Source organism: Dreissena polymorpha, chromosome 2 (genome assembly GCF_020536995.1).
Source record: "Dreissena polymorpha isolate Duluth1 chromosome 2, UMN_Dpol_1.0, whole genome shotgun sequence".
NCBI classification, from domain to species: Eukaryota; Metazoa; Mollusca; class Bivalvia; order Myida; family Dreissenidae; genus Dreissena; species Dreissena polymorpha.
Genome location: NC_068356.1, coordinates 5,987,869 through 6,004,508, shown reverse-complemented (window position 1 = coordinate 6,004,508; position 16,640 = coordinate 5,987,869). Strand labels below are relative to the sequence as shown.

General features: G+C 34.4%; 1 protein-coding gene and 1 long non-coding RNA gene across 2 annotated transcripts in view; one reads left to right on the top strand and one right to left on the bottom strand.

Moving 5' to 3' along the window:
- Positions 1–16,640, bottom strand: part of LOC127865679 (uncharacterized) — a 459,001-nt gene that overhangs the window by 200,062 nt on the left and 242,299 nt on the right. The gene's annotated exons all lie outside the window — the stretch shown is intronic.
- Positions 1,748–7,627, top strand: LOC127865725 (uncharacterized). Its single transcript, XR_008042749.1, has 2 exons — positions 1,748–2,075; positions 6,423–7,627. It is a non-coding gene; the product is annotated as an uncharacterized LOC127865725 (long non-coding RNA).

Genomic DNA, 16,640 nt, shown 5'->3' with positions numbered 1-16,640 from the left:
GTCCCTGATTAGCCTGTGCGGACTGCACAGGCTAATCTGGGATGACAATTTACGCACAAGCATTATGCCTAGTTTTCTCAGAACGCGACACATATATTCGGAAGAAAAAGAATTTACATTCAACGATAGGACTACCTCAGTTTGTACATCTAGCATGTGTTTTAAAACCATAAACAATCAAACAAAGCTTTAAACATTCAGGTGCTTTTGTCTTCCATTATTATATTGTAAAACTTTTCCTTATTCCAGGTTTTCCAAGTAATGTAATCACTTTCAGGTGTTCTATTTTGTCGTTTCAACATAGCCTAGCCAGTAATTTTTGTACTACTATTGTTCCCTATATTTTTATAATGTCTGCTAAATGATTTCTAATTATTTAAATATATTGAAAAAACAATTGGGCGATATATTTACCCATATTGCGTTCACACAATTATGGTTTCATGTAGAAAAGTACCTCAAGGAATAATTATATTAGCTCCATATCAAATTACCTTATGTACGAAAATCATGTTCTTTGCTGCGCAAAATATACTCGCTAATCAAATAGCAGTGTCGGTTTAATTAGTTATTTCGCCAAAATTATTGTAATGTATTACACGCAAAACCTAACCCTGATGAATTGCAATGTATGACATCATAATATATTACACTTAATATTTATTCAATACGCAATCCGATCATAAATAAATGCCTTTTAACATAACCATAGTTTCGACAACGGAATGTTGTCATAATATAGTTTACTGCACGTTCGACAATCATCTACTATTTTAGTATAGTAAAATCACGAATACAATATCTAAAAGAAAAGCGTCCCTATCAGAATGCATAATACATAATATATCTTCCATTATGATTATGATAATGACAACAGTCAAAGTTCTAAATGTTAGTCGAACATTCATATGTGTCGTCATATCGATGTAAATGGATGCGAATTATATTCATGGCGAGAGCAATGTGGCCTTCTCTCCACGCGCACGTGTTTTGTTATTTAGGTGATAATAACAGATATAAATATCAAACAAAGTGGCGTTAATGTTTGATGCCTATCGATGTTGTCATGTGGTATTTACATCATCACTTGTGTGGTATACATGCGATTGAGTCACTCTAAACCTATCGATAAAAGAGTTCAAGTTTCAAACAACATTCAGTCAGCTTTCACACCGCTCGATGCATTTTTTTTATAATGTCATACCAGTTGATAAAGGTCGGCTTATAGCACCTTAAAGGGACTGTCAACCACGAATGACGAAAAAAGAAAAGTTCTAAAATACCGTATTTTTTTTACAATTATTAGTTTATATTGATTAAAATATCACGACTGGTATATTACATTACTTGAAAAAAGTTCATATTTTCGGTATATTCGGTAATAAAATTTCGCGATGTGAAATCTAAAGTACATCGCGAACATAGGTGACATAACGATATACACACTACAAATAACGCAAGTAGATTGATCATTTTGTATATAAAATATAAACAATTCACTACGCATGCACAATTTGAATTCCTGGGTTTACCACGCGACGATGATGATCAATCTACCGGTACGTGCGTTATTTATAGTTAACTGGTAGTTACCTGGTAGACATACCCAGTAAGATTTATTACCGAATATACTGAAAAAATGAAAGCTTAACAACTTTTTTCAAGTAATGTAATATACCAGTCGTGATGTTTTAATCAATATGAACTAATAATTGTAAAAAAAAAGTATTTTAGAACGTTCCTTTTTTCGTCATTCGTAGTTGACAGACAGTCCCTTTAAACAGCGAATGTTTTGATAATGTCACGTGCACTGTATGCGTTTTGTCACAAAAAGGTACCGCTTGGGTGTCTGTTCCCCACATTCTCCTGGGAATTTTGAACAATCATGTCGACTTATAAAGTTGAACTTATTTTGACTGTGGCGAGCGAAGCCGATCTGAAAACTGTAATTGAAAGAGCAACGGAGGATAAAATGGCCTTCGATGTGATGGGAAGAGAACTTCGCTTCCAGGACAGTGACGAACTGAAAATGATAAAGAAATGGTGCGAAGGCCAGGGAATCAAACTTATTTAAGGTATGTTAAGATTTATATTCTCTTTATTATTTTGGTATATTATAGGTATGTATCAATTCTACGCATTATGACGGTACGCACCGAACTTAAGCAACTTTGCGTTGCGTTGAAATGACGTTAAATCGACTATTATTTAATAAAAAAGGACGTTTCCAACCATGCAAATATTTTGACATTATTTAAAGACAGTACATCTTGGTGTACATATAACTTAGGATTTACATGTATATGTTGATATAATTACAGTGTACATACTTTAGTTAATACCACACTGATCACGGTATCTTAACATTCGTAGTGCGAAGTTCTAGTTATTCATTTGAAAACGCGTCGTTTAGGTTCATTAAAGCATTCATTGACGAATTGAAATTCACGCAAGTGTATTCCAATATAATTTTAACAATGCATCAAACTTATTGATTCATAATAAGGACATATAGATATGCTTTGTGTGGTAATTACTAATGTATTTAGCATTCCATTGAAAATTGCAAAGTAACTTAATTCTTATATAGATTTCGAAATGAGGTAAGTGTGACTTTTCTTCGGACATGCATAAACAATCATTATGATTGTACTTTTTAAGCAATTTCTTAATTGAACACAGTTCTAGGTAGCTGGTAAAAACAAATTTCGACGTAAAATAAGTTCAATTAAAGGAAAAGAAAATATGACAAAATGCGAACTACTATTCTGTTTTTGCACAAAATAACGTTGAAATATAACACTTGTGACAACAATTCGATCACGGAAAATCCTATCTTAAAACACTTAAATCAGTAGATGTATGAATTCTAAATAGCAAAGTCTATGACATCTTTTTAGGCAAAACAAAATGCTGTTCATCTCACCCTCAATAATTTATTTTGAGAAACACGAAATGGACCAAATTAAATGAACGCACGCAAATATTTTCCTGCAGACGGATAAAGTTTCTTGTCAAAATAACATGTTGGCACAAATCTATTAAGTCACACCATGTGAATAAGATGCAACGCATGACATCCTCCTTTTAATAATCCACACTGCAAGTTCATATAAATTATCGTATTTAAATTAATTATGAATGTTAGAATTTCATAATTACATTAATTTACAGAGTTTAAGTTTTCCATTATTATATGCTTTATGCAAGCTTAATTTCATATAAACCTGAAATGCAAACATGAAATTATGTTCGTAGCGCAGAACTTGCAAGTTTCTCCAGTTTTGTGCGTAACCTCTATAAGAATAGAACAGATTCTTTATTCAGGCAATCAGTCGTGTACATAGTACATTGACATTGTTGTTATGGAACGAATATATTAACTATTATTTTTTTTAAATAATGTAGACTCCTCTGTGAAATATAACATTCTTAGTATTTCAAACATATTGTATGAAGCAAAACAAATTAAACGTAAGATTTACATGTCTTACAACAAAGATGATCAGTAAAATCGCTGATCCAAAATACATCGTTTTTTTATCAATTTGACCCAAACGAACGCCTCGTTCGAATACAATCGCAGGCGCAAGAGCATCATATTTGTCCTACTGTTGCTTCAAACGTTGTGTGCACAGTGTTTTCATGTTTGAGATAGCTTTCTTTGTATATCACTCTCATATGCACCAGAATATGAATTAAGGACCTTCCAACTCTAAATATGTGCTTTGTGCTTTTTGCTTATCAACCTTATGCTAACGCGTAGATATTTTACTAAATTCAATTCAATGTCGTTATTATCTCATATACAGAAGATATTAAATAGTAATATTACAGACAGTGAGCATGTCACATATTACATAAAAAAATATACAATAATCAATTACAATATATACATGTAATGTAACATACAATATAAAGTGACAACGACAAAGTAAGTTGCACAAAGAGAAATCCCATTAAACGTTACCCAATATGGGGACTAAGGATGCTGCTGCTATTAACCCATTCATGCCTAGCGTCCTGAAAAAAGGACATTGCAAACAGCGTAGACCCAGACGAGACGCCGCATGATGCGGCGTCTCATCTGGGTCTGCGCTGTTTGCTTAAAGAAATTTATGTAAGAAATATTCTAAATATAGAAATAAATATACCAGACACCCCTACTTTTGGAAATAAATTGATCCAATTTAGAAGGATGGGAGAGTCCACTGGGCATAAATTGGTTAAAGGATCACAGATACATCACTGGCAAATGGCAACATTCGTGTACGTATCTAAACGCAGTTTTTATAAATTATTCATCATCTTCATTTCTTAGGTAAGGCGACACAGGTGCTCCGAGCAAGCGCTGGGAAAAGTGTGTGGTGTCTGTTGCTATAAGCTGCGCGATACAACTTTCACCTAGTCTGGATATACCGTATATGAATTTTAAACGGCTCTCGGTATTTGCCGCACCGTCGCTAAGTTTATAAACACTTGCGTCATTGTAAGGGGGTTGCACATGTGTGACATATCTCTTAATACTAAAATCTTTGCTATCAATTTTGTGAAATCTTAGCAGCTGAACAATACAATTACAATATTACAATATGTAGCTTACCATCATCTTTCTTTAAAGACTGATGATAGATAACACATTACAATATTTTCATTTTCTCAACTTCTGTAGACACACTACCCATTTCAACTCCATTCCAACACTTTGAATTTCTACTAAAGTTGAATATTCATTTCAGTATGTTACTGAATAGCAAACATTACAAATATCTGTTCAGAAAGTCTGGGCTCATCTGATTAAACGCGAACGATTTATTTACCCTCTGCTGCAATACTAGCCAGAGTGGTCGGTTAATGGGTTCATCGCGATTTTCGACATAACAGTTAAGGGTTCCTAAACACAGAGGAAATGATGTTGCTCATGCACATGCCTGGGACTCAAGGTTGTTATAGAATTATAGTCGCTAGATGAATATAAGGTGGAAGTCGTTGTTTTTTTAAACACATCATCGTTTGCTTACAATGTCATTAATTCACTGAATATATTTTACAGCTTGTATCATGTGTAAAGTTTAGAGTTGTAAGTTACGTAATATTTACATTATTATTTGTTTCCAATGCCATTAAAAACAAAGTCTAAATATTAGTTTTACTCCGGAACACAATATTCGATTGGTTTTTCCAAGATAAAGTCTCGCGCGGGAGGTATAAATAATGCTTACATGTACAATTTGTGTGCGCTATCCCATTGTAAACCTCGTCAAGTTTAACCTTTGATAAGTTAAACATTAAATTCATTTTTAAACTTTTCAAACACTATCTTAGTTTAAGTACAATTCTGAAGAATTCCTAAATGTTTTGAAAGTCATATTTTACAAATGATGCTTTTGTGAAGATAAAACACGGAAATCAGTTGTAGTACACATTAATTGCTAGCATTGAACTTGTAATATTATATAATCCAGCTTCATCAATATGCGTCAGTAACAACGAAGGATTGCACATTTACTATGAAAGAATAAATCTTTTTTTCATTCTAAAAGAAAACGTTTTCTTGTCAGAGTCTTATATTTTGAGGGCATGATCATCTGCGGGCGCTCGAAAAATCCGTTCCTGCCCGAGTGCGCAGCACGAAGGCAGGAACCGATTTTGAGAGCGCCCGCAGATGATGATGTCCGAGAAAATGTTTGCGACCGAGTAACGACTCATGTTCAACGTGAACGAACTTTATACATCTGTATACTGCGACCACTCTAGCATCAATATTAAACAATCCGTGCCGCTAATATAAGACACCAGACAAACAGAAATATAACGATTTTTACAAAGAATACAGAAAAACAAAACAAACAAAATTTAACTATTATTCTCATAAACAAACAACATAAAACATATTGACGGTTCATTAAAATATTTTACAATATAGTCTTCATGACGAACAAACGCAACACCACTATTTTGCATTGAATCAAACACATACACAAACAGTAATACAATGCTCAGATATATGCATGTAGCATTTACCACAATTCATTGTAAAATATTAAAGTTACCTTGCGTATATATGTATATCAAAAATCAAAATGAAAAATTACGTACTCATAATAATAATAATAATTTTATTTGTGCACATAATAAAATACTACAATCCATATAAACAATTATTAACAATACAAAAATATCACAGATATTTACAATCATAGAAAATAATACATATATATATATTTTTTTACAATTATCTTCGGATTTACTCGATTGTTTCATAAGTTTAAGGACACGAACCCGTTTTTTAAGCTTAAATATCGAGTGGCCACCAAACAGTTTCATAGATTGTCTCAAATGAATAAAACAATAATTCAAAGAGTGAATTACATTGGATTAACGTACATTTCATATTAAAAGTTTTGCTCTGTTTGCTTCAGATTCCGACATCAACTATCAACCGGCAAAATTTGACGACGGACATGGCAAACCTGGCAGTCGACAATAGGTATTTCCACTTCTAACGGCACAAATCGACGACGGACCTTCGCATGGCAAACCTGATTGGTGGATTTATGCATGGACTTTTTCGACTCCCGGTCCAAGCGGATATATCGAACTTAAGTTATTGACACATACTATTACAATGTGCAAATACACCATGCACGAAATATTCTAAATCAGTTACTACAACTCAACTCAACATAGACGGTTCTTTGATGTATGTATATTTATAGCTAAAAACGAAGTCTGAGAGAGAAAATTCTAACGTAATTTGGACATTTTTATCAATGTGCAACTGTGCAAAATATTTCGGATGTTTCTATATCTTAAAAATGTTTTTTTTTTGCCGTGATCGGTGGAATTGTGACATTAATAATGGATAAACCTAGTATCATATTCATCTGTTAAATATCAGCCATATAACATATATAACATGTAATATATATGAGTCGCGTTCTAGGAAAACCGGCCTTAATGCATGTGCGTAAAGTGTAAAGTGGAGTCGGCACAGGCTAATCTGGGACAATACTTTTCGCCTACACTGGATTATCGTTTAAAAGAGACCTCCTTTAAACAAAACATTCCATACACGCGGAAAGTGTCATAAGTGTCATGTCTCATTAGACTGTGCGGAACGCACATGCTAATCTGCGACGACACTTAATGCACGTGCATTAAACCCAGTTTTCCCAGAACGCGACTCATATATAACATATATCAACTTCAAACCATAGATTTTTGATGTTGAACTTTCTACAGTAAATATCTATTGTCGACTGTCGCTTGTACGCTAGTTAGTGTAAAAGTTATCTTAAAGGCAACAGACTAGATTTTACACCTGGGAGAGGATAAATGTTTATAAAATATCCTTGCTGGAAATTTCAAGAAAACCTTGCAACTATAACCTAATTTAACAGCTATATAATATATATCAACTTCAAACTAAAGATTTTTGCTATTGATCTTTCTACAGTAAATGTATATTGTCGACTGTCGCCTGTAAGCTATTTAATATAAAGGTAGTACTGAAAAGTATGTCCCAGTATAATATATCTATATTGTGTGTTTGTTTGCATAACTGATATTTTTTCCTATTTGTAGTTTAGTTTCTTTTTATATTAAACTTTTATCCAAAGACGTTCTTAAGATCTTTGTTTTTTATTTTGATGATGATTAAGTTGTTGTTGATGATGATGATGATACTCCTGCTGCTGCTGCAGCTGCTGTTGCTGCTGATTATAACGATTATTATGACGATGATGATGATGATGATGATGATGATGATGATGATGATGATGATGATGATGATGATGATGATGATGATGATGATGATGATAATGATAATGATGATGATGATCATGAGGATGATGATGATGATGATGATGATGATGATGATGATGATTATGATGATGATGATGATGATGATGATGATGATGATGATGATAATGATGATGATGATGATAAGAAGGATGAGGAGGATGAGGAGGATAAGGGTGATGATGATGATGAGGTGGAGGAGGAGGAGGAGGAGGAGGAGGTTGATGATGAGGAGGATGATGAGGAGGATGATGAGGAGGATGACGACGATGATGACGATGATGATGACGATGATGATGACGATGATGATGACGAAGATGACGATGATGAGGAGGAGGAGGAGGTTGAGGATGAGGATGATGATGAAGAGGATGAGGAGGAGGAGGATGAGGATGATGAGGAGGAGGATGAGGATGAGGATGATAATGTGGAGGAGGAGGATGACGATGATGATGATAATGATGATGACAATGATGACGATGATGACGAGGATGATAATGAGGATGATGATGAGGAGGAGGAGGAGGAGGAGGAGGATGATGATGAGGAGGAGGATGATGATGATGATGATGATGATGATCATGATGAGGATGAGGATGATGATGATGAGGATGATGAGGAGGAGGAGGATGACGATGACGATGATGATGACGATGATGAGGATGATGATGAGGATGATGATGATGAGGATGATGATGAGGATGATGATTACGATGAGGATGATGATGAGGATGATGATGATGATGACGATGATGATGATGATGATGATGATGATGATGATGATGATGATGATGATGGAAATACATGAGGAAATAAACTCGCTTTGACAAGATATAAAAATTAAACACGTTTTCAATAGGACAAGCAAAATGAATACATTTGTATTACATATAATTATTTCAGGTTTTACCTAGTCTTCATTTTAAAGGCATTGCCTGATTTTCACATTAGAAAACATCTGGTTTTAATACCTAAAATATTACCATCAGGAACTCTGGCTACCGTTGATTCATCTGATCAATTTACAAAGCATGTGGCGCAATTTTCGGTTGAACTAATTGACTTTGATAATAAATCTGACTGACACGAAGTATAACGGTCGTCTGAGCGCCCATTATTTAGCACCTCAGATTGAACGCTATTTAAAACCTCCTATGTCCGGTATTATGTCGACATTTCAATGTTATTAAAACTGGAGTTTTCTTAGAAAAGTGGCACATCCCGTGTTGGCATGCGGCTTGAAATTTTATCAATGTGAATGTGTCAAAACTACTGTTATCTTCAAAGTTCTCCCGGAAGTACACTAATGATCCTTAAAATTGACCTCAACATCGCGTTACTTTGTACCGCTAGACATCTTAAAATATAATGACATCTAAAACAGAAGACATTTCATTGTGTGCAAGTTTTCATTGATTGTATTTGATTATCTTAAAGCCTTACAAGTTGAGTTGATACTCAGAATATGCAAATATAAGATTTGTAAGTATGTGTTCGTTATTGGGTTTTGAAACCTATACTGATGTAGGAAATCTAACAAGAAAACCAACGTACTGCCCAGAAAACGAGAATGAACATGCTGACGGACGTTTTTTTTAGAAGTTTCGATAATAGAACTAAAAGGACAGGTCTTCTATATGTATAGCCTCGTTTAAGTATATTGTGGTATTTCATTCATGTAATTGATTCGGTAACGTCCTCATACGAAGAGCAATAACGACATATTGAAAATTATAATGTTTATTCTTGAATTGCTGTGTTGGTTTCTTGTTTCTAATATCTGTAGAAAGTGTTGTTCAGATAATGAAGATTGTGCCCGATTTAACGACACGCAAAGGTCATCATGTCATAAGGCTTTACTTCTTATACGTTCTCAAGGTCAAATTATTGTTTGAGCATGTTCCAAAATGTGTCAGTGTATGCGAGCATTTAGTTCTACGCTCATCATACGTTAGGCATAAGCTTGATGCGCTATAGTGATGCTAAAGGTGCGTTATTTTAATTTATCTCTTCGATCCCCTACGCATTATGGTATACATGTATATTTGCAAATTTAGAAAAAAACATACTGTTTAAACCAAGTGCGCCTCTCAAACGCTTGTTTACGTCACAAACGGTCGTAAACGCTACATTGATTTAAGTTCATATACGTTTACACACGAAAATTATAAGCATTTCGTATAAGCTGCCTTTACGCAAGTCATACGTTATACAAACTCGAAAGATGTGCGTGTAAGCAAATTTCTAATATTAAACGCACATACAATCCTCTCATACGCTATAGTGTGACTGCATTTAAATATTTTAAGTCAATACAACCAGATGATAATCATAACAACCATGTCGACGCTACAAACATTTATAAATAATGTCGTCGCCTGTAATGCCCAGGCGGAGCCCCGGTGAATGCTGATTCGCCGGTGGCGTCCCGGCAGAGCGCCGGTTTACCGATGTACCGTAGCAATACCGGGACTCTGCCGGCATTCATCGGGGCTCCACCGGGGCAACACCGGCGACAAGCGGGGCGTTGCCGTACCTCTGCCGGGGTCTGTATGGGCCTCGGTAGAGGTACGGTGTCGTCCCGGTTGTTCCCGATGCCGTCTCTGTTGTCGCCGGTGCCGCTCCGGTCGTTGCCGGTCGTTGCCGGTGATTCCCGGTTTGTCCCGGAGGTGTTAAACGTTTTAATACTTTGCCGGTGGAGCCCCGGTTGTTCCCGGTCGTCCCCGGTTCATCCCGGTCGTCCCCGGCGCGGGCCCCGGTTCATCCCGTTAGATCCCGGATCACTCACCGGGGCTCCACCGGCATCATAGTGAGACTGGGCCTTAAATGTAAGTTTTGTGTTGGTTTTTTTTCTACATCAGAATAAAACTCCCTTTTGGGTTTAGCAATAATTGCGCAGGATGTAAACCAAGCGTGAAATCTTTGAACATTGCGGAACTTTCCTTTATTAATTCTAAAGTCACTCGAACGATATTGTATATTCTGCAAACACACATAAACTACTTATAAGGTTGATTCACCAATGTACTTTTTAGCATTGACAATGTTGGTAACATAGACTTCTTACCGGGTATATTATATTTTTTACTTGAATTTGGAGAAAATGTGGATTTTACGGGGGACTTAGCGGGGATTTAGCCTGTTTTGAGTAATCACGTAATTGACTTACATGTATCATGTGAATAAAAACATTATAGTAGGTTTTAACATCTTAATATGCTTGGTCGGATTGTTTAAGTTTTAAACTAAAGAAGACAATACGAAAATGTGACCAGCAAATTCTGAAGACTGCTTCACTATTTGTACATACAATTTCTTATCTGTTTAGTATAATCGAATACAGATCAGTAATTTTGTAAAAGAGAATTGTGCGTTTTGTCTACATCAATGTTTGCATTCAATATTGACAGTCAATTCCTTAACATTTGAGCAGTTTTCTGGGTACAAGAAACGCCCATGCTATTAATCTGATGTTATCAATTTGATAGTGATTGGCCCTTCGAGTTTAATGGTCAGACTGCCCAATGAGATAGCGGTGAGGCAACATGCTACAAGCTATAAAAAGCGATTCCGTTTCATTTCTGTGACATGTGGTGAGTGAAAATCTTTTGGAATGGCAATGCGCACGTCGGAAAGACAAAAGAAAACGTATGTAGATTTAAGATTATGTTCTTGAAATGTTCTTTTGAATGACAATGTTTTTTTTTCAAAATAACATTTTTATACAAATATCGTTAATTGTTCGAACTTCTTGACAAGTTCTTGTGTATGTATAGTAACTGTACAAAAACAAATATGCTTGAACCAAGATAATTAACTTGATTATGTAGATCACCGAAACTTAAAAATGTATAATTATGCTTGGTTACTTATAGGCCCACCGGGTCTGGTGTTGTCTGTTTCGTTATTTTATATAACTTGACTACTATTAAGTTTATACGTATGTCACAAAAATAAACAATAACTTGCTTATTATCACCACTTCAATACCAGTATCATCATCTGGTACAAAAATAATTTAAGAATAATTATAATAATAACATTCGATGTGTGGGTTGAGAAATTCCCTTGGCTTCAGATTGTTGAATCTGGTAGCAGTTATAGACTTGTTTGCAAATTTTGCAAGAAGATGGAACAACCTATACTTCAATTGAATATGTAACTAGATGTACCGGTAGGTAAGTTTTTGAGAAGCTAAATTAAAGAGACTTTTTCACCAATTTTGGCATGTATTGAAGTTTGTCATTAAATTATTTCTATTAATAAATGTAAACATTGGATCTAAAAAACTCCAGTAAAAAATCAAGAATCAAGAATAAAATTAAGAAAAAGAAAAAAAAAGTAACCCGCATCAGGGCTCGAACCACCGACCCCTGGAGTCCTGGAGTAAAAGTCTACCACTTATACCACTCGGCTAGGGATGCTCAAAAATGAAGGATGCATTTTATTCTTTATATAAGCAATACTCGTAGTTTCACAAAATATAACAACAAAACTCTCGAAATTATTCAATCGTTTCGCGTTGCAACGCTTTATAATTTTCATGTTTTTAAATCGTCAAAAGATGCATATAATGGCTATTTTAGAGCACAGTAAATGTTCAGTATTACTGTTTCCTCACAAATATCATAACTACAACAAAAATTTGCGAATCTGAAGCAATTTTTTTTTTATTTTGTCAATTAAACAAAACGTGAAATGGCCCCTTTAATGTTTTATTGCAATGCGTAATGAAAAATCCTGTTTTGTTTATGCCGTTTTACTGAGTCTTACTCAAAAAGCGCTTACTTAATTTGGTAACGTGTTTACCAAGCGTGTATATGATAACACATGCGAGTCAAACAAAATGACGTCTCAAGGCAGACGAAAAGTTCCGCTTATATAAAAAAACATATAGATTCCCTAGTGGTAAATAAATCTAAATCCGGTGGCGAATCAATTGCAAAGGGCATAGTCAATGACAGTATTAACTCCATGTTTTGTTCTGTGGACATCTGCGGTAGTATTTTAGTCTGAACTTTAACAAAAACAACTTATTATAATTTATATTCTGTTGTTCAGTGCAAACTAAGATCAGTATCAATACGTTTTCGTGATGTTGCATTTTCGTAGGCAATTAGCATGTTGGCGACTCTTGTTCTTCGTGAACAGTTTTCGAAATTGCTAGTTATATAATATTTTCCTGCAGTGCTCCGTTAATGGATATTCGGGGGTAAATTACGCCCGAAAACTGCGGTCGTACGCCCATTTTTTAAACCGTGGAAGTCCCTTGGACGTCCGATAATCCGCATGTACGCCGTTTGATAATACAACAACAACAACAACAACATTTATTAGCTCTTAAGCATATCCTTTTTTTAGCCAAATGTATAATATACACGTGTAAAGACATGGATAATAATAATTATGAAAATAAGGTAATAATTATGAAAACTATGCAATGGGAGAAGTTAACAAATATTTTACTGATTTATAACATAAGATATGTTCCTTTAACATCGATAACTCCAGTTGGTAATAAAATAATGTAACAAAGAATACACTATTTTGCAAAATTAATTTCACTTTAACATTGATACGTATCAGTACTCATCGAATTCTGAGAAAAAAGTATACTTAGATTAATTAATTTGTTTCTAAATTGTTCCGTAAACAATTCGCATTATATATGCATTTTGAAAGATTTATGATTTATTTTTTATTTTGTGTTCTCATTAACATATCAAACTTATTTAATTTTGGCCATGCTTGATACTATTACTTTAAATCTGTTTTTCTTATATGTTTGTAATGGAAATATTAATAAGAAATGGTATTCACTTTCTACGACATTTAGATTACAAAATTTACATTTTCTGTTATCCCTAGCAATATTGTGATATTGCGGTATCGACCTCGTTCTATTTCTAATCTGTGTGATGAAAGGCGGAATTGAGTTAGTGCTATCTAAAAAAAAAATGCACAGGACGTAATAATATCAAGTAAAGCTGGTCATTCACACTCCGTTAACTCCGCCCACGAGCTACTGTACTGTACACGAGGAAATTGTATAATTATTTAATTATACAAACATATCCAATGAAAAATCAAATAACATGGCTATAGTCTTGTAAAATTAACAATTATAACTGTTTGTCGATTATTACGAATTTCATTAGCATTAAAAATATATTAAGCGGGGTTTATAATGTCTTTTTTATTTTCCGACTGCATTAGAATGTCAAATTTATTTAAAGTTTGCCAGCTGGCTAGGTTCTCATTCTGAGAACCTAGGTTCTCATGAGAAACCTAGTTTCTTGGGATTATGCGTCGAACCGCTTGCCATAATTGTTTGTGATGTTTTGCTGTGCATCATTAAATATCACAGAATATATTGTTTTTGCGGTACTGTTATCACTCGATCTAAGTAGGTTTAACCAATATTGGAATGTATGTAATTTGCGTGTTATTAATAGCGGGTATCGTCCTAATTCTCCATACATGCCGGCTTGATTTGTGGATTATTTACTTTTAAGATTTTTCGAAGTAGTTTTGTATGTATTTTTTTCGATTTCTTTACCCTTCGCAAATCCCCACACTTCTGCTGAATAGTGTAGGGCCGGTGTGACTAGTTTATCAAATAGGTTTCATTGTTCGCGTGTCGAGAATTAGTTTTGATTTATAATAGTGAAAAGTCTATGTAGAGCTATATTTCCGCGTTCTGCTAGTGTTTGGGCTGTTCTATACCAATTAACATTCTTAATGTAACATTTATAGTTTGATACTAAAAAATCAACGGAAATTGCGTGAAGTATTTCATAAAATAAAGTTTACAAATACAAAATCAATGTTCCTTATAGCAAAAGCCAAAATTTCAAAAGAGATGTTTTCTGGTAACATGGATGTCATTATATTTTGTAACAAAGACGAATTAATATCGAACCCACAATTCTTCAATAAGAGTAAACCGGTTTTAAATTGTTCAATGTTTTACTTAACAAAATGTACATCAAAACGAATGAACTCGCTGGCGTAGTTTGCGTACCCGTCGTCCCGTAAAGGTTTACTCAATAAATTTGTGGAAGAACACCCGTTTGTCCACTGATGAAGAGTCTATTGAATGAATGCTAATGAAGAAACGGCGGGAAAATCTCCTTGTGCACTTCGTGCCGACGCGAATCGACTTTTCAAGTCGATTCGGGGCATGCTCATGTAACAAATTGCGGGAAAATTTTCTCGAGCACTTCGTGCCGACGCGCGTTTAGTATTGAAGACGTCTAGTCCATACATGGTGTATTGTTACGTTTACGGTCTTGTGAATAAAGGCAATCAGATACAAATACGAGTCTTTTTCAGCTGCTGTTAATTAATAAGCTTTGCAACGTCGTAACGTAATGAACTGAAATGGATTCTGTTGATATTGACTGTCGTTTAAACGTTAACTGTTTTTGTAAACGTTTTTGAGCAAAACACGAAACGCGACCGTTTAAACGTTTAAACGTGATACTCTTACTACATATATGTATATAAAGCTTGACCAATTATAGTTGTTGTTGTTGCCGTTTTTGCATTAGTGTGTGTATTGGAAGCAATACACATTGAGATGATGCATAGAAATACATTAATAATAGAAAATACTTTTGGTGTAAATTTTTTATTATCTGGAAAAAGGCATCTGATATGGCCAACGTCCGCAGTAAAATACTGAAATAAAACTTGGACTTCCCTAACTTGATGTCTCGGGACTTCCATAATTTAAGGCTCGGAAGTCAAGACTTCCAACTTTTGAAAGCTAGTGGAAGCGCTGTTCCTGAAAAACGAGCGAAACAATTACAACACAACAAACACACCACTGAAACGAGCATTAATTGCACGTTTGTAATATTTTAGTGATGGCCAAAAGAGAAGACCACTGGAAACTGCACGTGATAATTGTGGAAGTTTTGAAGATCCCCCAGGTTTTGAAGTCAGACAAATAAATGACTACATAGGTATATGATTATTCACTATTTACCGGTTTTATTTAACCAGTTGCAAATGAACAATTGTATAACATGACAGTACGATCTAATTCCGTATTTACGGATGTGTGTTACGCATTTGATTAAGGGAGGGAATGGTCCTTTACCTATATTGAATTTAATAAATGAGCATTATATTATCATATATTTACAAGTTTTTTTGGCATTAGATTGCGAGGCCAAAACTCAAAATTGCAACCTTTGTGTTAATCTTAACATGTTTGTTAGATTATAATTTATTTTTTATGTATGTGCACATTTGCTTGTCAAATACAATCACAAATTGAAAAACAAAAATTGCAATAATGCGTGTATTATCTTCGAGGAATCAACTTGTTAGAAACTATAAAAAAGTGTCAAGGAAATGACTGTTTGTTAATGCAAAAATTGTGTAATCGTTGTTCTAATAATAGTTATATTTTGGGTAAAATTAAATGACTTTGCTGAAAGCGTTTGATAATATTGATAATTATCGGCAGATAATATTGTACTTACCCCAAATCTTTCCTGAAAATTGTACGTCTGGTATTATTTGTAGCATTTCAATCATCATTTCAGGCGAAGGCGTTTTTACAACCAAGGCGTTTGCCAAAGGAGAGTTTTTATTAGAGTACAAAGGTGACCTGATTAAAAGTTTGAAACAAGCTAGAAGATTGGAGAAAGAATATGCTGACAAAGACCTTGGTTGCTTTATGTTCTATTTTAAGTACAGGGAAAAGTCTATGTGGTAAATGTTAATTCTTTATATTATCATTTACTGAGTATCTTAATTATCACATTTCTAGAAAAGCTGCAACCGTTTCAGTAATTATATCTTGTTTGATTTGCATTGAAACT